General features: G+C 27.3%; 1 pseudogene; it reads right to left on the reverse strand.

The window, feature by feature from the left end:
* Window positions 1-2272: 2272 nt before the first annotated feature.
* LOC107445616 (exonuclease 3'-5' domain-containing protein 2 pseudogene) lies at window positions 2273-4623 on the reverse strand (annotated as a pseudogene).
* Between the last annotated feature and the right edge of the window lie 166 nt (window positions 4624-4789).

Raw genomic sequence — 4789 nt, forward strand, 5'->3', positions numbered from 1 at the left:
TTTGGATCATTATTTATTTTGCCTCTATATTTTACCATACTAAAATTCAATCCTATTAACACTAGTAAAATTTAATTTCACCATATTAAGGTAGAATATATATTTACCTTTTAAAAATCAATTATGATTATTTCAAAAATGTCACTCTATTGGATATGTGGATTTTAAGACCTCCCATACCAACACATGTGACTTACGATGTCAGCACCAGCTAATCTTTATCAGCAAACGGTGTATTCAAGTTGAGCTAAGTTTCTCTACATAAGTTAGAATGCTAATCAATGATAAGTTAATTAAATACAGAGCCATATTGCACATTAAATTAGTTGAAATTCAATTCTTTCTCGTCTACTTCTTTTACTTAACTTAGATTACTTATTTGTTTAAGTATTTTATTGTAACCATGATATATTTTTGTTTTGTGTACGTGGCAACTTCGATGCATAATTAGTTTGTTTATGTTCCACATGTCTTTGTTTTAAATTTCTGTGTAAATATATATTGAAAGGATTGACATCATTGAGGGAGAATCTTTGTGAAAGAATTTAGAATGTGTCACTCATAATCTACTGAAGAAAAATATCAATTTCTAAATTAGTAATGACTAACAATTTTAACTCTTATTTTAAATTAAATAAGAAATAATTAAAATTATTTAAATTTTATGAACAATTTATGATTAGATATGTATTTAAACTAAAAATAATTATTTTTAAACATATATATGACATAAATCTTTATTTTTTATTGTTAATTTGTTTAGAATTGGTACCTACAAAAGAATTAATAAGTTAACTCTTAAATATTTTAGAATTTATTTATTATATTACTAAATAAGAACAAAATTTAATTAAAATGAAAATAAAGTCTTTTTCTTTCTCTAGATTTAATTTGGGAAAAAGTATAGTTACAAATATTACAATGATTTTAATTAGTAAATTAATTTTTTTCTAATTTAAAATAACTTGTTTTTTATTTTATACTTGATTGCAATGGAAGATTTTGATCTACTTATTTACTATAATTCTACTTGCTAATATGCTTTTATAAATATGTTAATTGAGGAAGAAAAAAAATCATTGTTAAAGAAGGCTAGATTACAAATATTAGAATGTACTTGGATGTCAGATGAAACTTGAATTATTCATAATAATTATTCATATAAATATAACAAATATTACAACATAGTTAAGTAGTTTAATCTTTTGTTTCAAGATTTAACTTCTGTAAATCCGATTTTGATTAATTCTGATTTTGTAACTTCTTTTCATCGTCGTCTATTCTGACACATCTTCTTTCCTTGTAGAAAAGTAAAAGAACTTAATGCTGCTAATAAAAATTTCTAGTGATTCAAATGCAGGATGATAAAAAAGCTAAAGGCAAGTTCTAATTTAATCAATAATTAAATTAGAACATTAATTCCAAGTAATCAAATTAACTATTATTTTATATAGTTTGAAGTAAAAAAGCTTCCTTGTTGTACTATTAATTTAGTACCTTTATCTGAGCTATTTTTAATAATAAATTTATGCCTTACTTTATTAAAATTATATACCTTTATAAAGTTACACTTAAAATTTCATAATGCTAACTATATATACTTCTACATTATTATACTTCTAATTATTGAAAGCTTGTTAGTGAAAGTTGACACCTCTGTAATTATACAAAACTGGTGAATCATTTGTTTTCAAAACCCAATGATGATGTTTTTAAACCTTAACTTAAAATGACCAAAGGTTAGAATTAAAAATATATATAATTCAAAAAGACTGGCTTTTTTAAGTAAAATATTTTTAAAGGCTATAAAATGTTTTAATTTTCAGAGCATAATTATTTTTAAAAATAATAGTAATTTTATAATTTGACTCTATCAGTGTAAATTGTGCTTACCTACTTTTTTATCTTTGCTGTAGTACTAAATTGGTATAGTATTTATAACATGAGATTTCCTGTAAACTTGAAAATATTATTTAGTATTAATTTTAGCCAAACTAATAACTAAACTACGAAATAAGTTGTATTTTTTTAAAATGGGAATTTTTATTTAGACTTAAACAGCTGATTGTATAAATTTTACTGCATTATACAATTTTAATATATTTTAAAAGCTTAGCAGCAATGCAAGATTTGCAACATGTATATAAAGTAGTGACTATGTTATTAATCTGGGTATAAATGAAACTTCCTTACACTAAAGAATTAGAAATGAATAGATAAATAGACACATGTTTCACAATTATTTCGTTGGGGAAAAAAACTTTCTTAGTCATTCCATCTCAAACTTCTTTATTTTATAAATTAATTAACATTTAACAAATAAAAATTTTATATGTACAAAACATGAACAAAAGATTTAGAAAATAAATAACAAAAATCTAAATTCTGTAATTTATCATAATATCAAATACACATAAAATATATCAAAACTTTTATCTGGAATGTGAATGTTTATAAACACTTTAGTAAAATAGTAAAGAATCATTCTATGCAATGGATTTACGTTTTTCTGTTCTACTTTACCTGACAATTTTGACAGTCATAAGATTTAAAATATTATTTTTGCCTGTCTGTTTTACATTTAATTTCATCTATTAACTCTTGGCTCATTCCTAAAATTGAGATATCAAAGTCAATTTCCCTTTCCTGATTAATTACTTGTATTGCTAACCTTTTGTGGTTGTGATCTATGGACCACATAGAAGGTAAATACTTTGGCTGCATTGTATCTAAAAAATGCTGTCTCCATATTCTTTCAAGTTCCATCAGACCACTATTTTTGCAAAAATATTCATATACTTTTTGTCCATGTGAAATATAAGCATCATTAGGCATATTAACATCAACATTCAGAGCTTCTTTTAACAAGTCTTTTTCTATAGTTGAGACTTTAAAGTAATCTTTAATTGTTTGCTCTAACTGAATTCTACGAGCTTTTGGGATTTTATCACTTGCTTTTAAAAGAGCCTTAGCCGCGGACTTAACATGAATTAATTCTGAATTGCTTTCGAATTTATCAGTTTTTCTGCAACTCAAAGGTGCACTGCATAAGTCAGCTAATTTCTGCCTCATCGCTTGGTCTATAATATTGCTTCTCTTATGACAGTTTACGCATAACAATACTATATCATGAGATAAATTTTTCTTCATTAATTTGGGAAAAAATTTACGGTATTCTGATGGTATAACTTGCTTGCGGTTGAATTGATCAGCTTTACCGCAAACAACACAACAATTTGATATTTCTTTCGTATAAAATATGTTGTCTAATGTAGGTCTACTGGAAGGTTCAAAGTTCAGTCGCACTGTAAATGGTTCTTGACTTACTACCTCACCTAAACCTTTCATGGCGTACCATTCTGCTTTACCTTTGTCACAGCCACAAAGTACCTCACCATCAGGAGCTATGAGTTGACAATTACCATACAAGAGTTTCTGACGTGGTTTGCTGTAAAGATTTTTATTTGAGTTTGTGGATAGAACATGGTAAGGAGAAAATGATTTACTTGGTTTGTGATTGTAATTTTGTTTAAATTGTAAGTTTATGAAAGAATTAATTTCTTTAGTAATGTTCAAGGAAAAAATAGATAACCACCCTGCTTTTCTTTTTTTAATTTCAAAGAAAAGTCTAGCAGCAACTATAACATCTTCAGAAGCATACTTAATCTGTTCGCTCGACAATTTCGAAGCACCCCAATCGCTACATCGCACACGTTTACTTTTATTAAGTTCAAAATTTAATAATTCTTCGCATAAACTCTTTAATCCTAGGCTTTTCCCATGCAATTCCTTCAAATCTTTTGCCAAGAACCTTAAGTCAATAAAACCTCTCACTTCAAGACCATAGTCTTCAAATAATTTGTTCACATCCTCGTATATTCCTACGCCCACTTTCAAAATGCTATCGTCGGATAAAATAATGCCAATTTTCTCTGGTATAAACCATATTGGCAAACAACATAATCGTATGAGAATACAGCAATCCGAATTATTGCCCAGTTGCAATAGTGAAACAGGATTTCTCTTTCCTTCCTCGTTTACCCACTCGCAATCAAGTCCAATAACTTTCGAGTTTTTTAAAATTGATATAATCTCCGATTCATAATAATTCCAATCATCAATATTTTCAATAACAATACACTTTGACTGTACATTAATTTTTGAATTCCAATATTTGAAAGCTAGAAATCCCGCAGCTGTAGCTAAAACGGCACAACTTGTTTTAATCGGCATATGTGACATATTTCCCTGTAAAAAATAAATATCATAGGTGACCGTAAATAATATAAATGAAAATTAGCGCTAAATGAGTTTCACTTGCATTGCATCATTCAGTGATAATCCTCGAGCGACGCCTCTAAACTTTACAAATCATATTTTGTTTACAAACAAACAGGAACATGTGTTTAATATTATTTCATTTCTTTTCAAATTGAATTATGAAAATTGCGGTAGCCGAGAATTTGAGCAATCTTGGGCTTGGCTATTTGGTTTCATTCCGATATTTTGTGCAAAATTAATTTTTAAAAAACATACACAGCAGCTATCTTGTACTAAATTGTTTTCGTCGTATTTCTGATACTTTTTTTTATTTCATTATTTTCTATTTTATTATGGAATCGTGTAAAGCTAGATATTTGGTCAATTTAGGAATTGGTAACTGGGCGGAGTGAGCTTGACGCTAGCTTTTATCCATCAATCTTCTTATAACCCTATATTGATTGTGAGACCAAACTTTTTCGCCAAAGCAATTGGCGTTGTTTAAACCATAGATATAAAGGCAGAAAGA

Source organism: Parasteatoda tepidariorum, chromosome 4 (genome assembly GCF_043381705.1).
Source record: "Parasteatoda tepidariorum isolate YZ-2023 chromosome 4, CAS_Ptep_4.0, whole genome shotgun sequence".
NCBI lineage: Eukaryota > Metazoa > Arthropoda > Arachnida > Araneae > Theridiidae > Parasteatoda > Parasteatoda tepidariorum.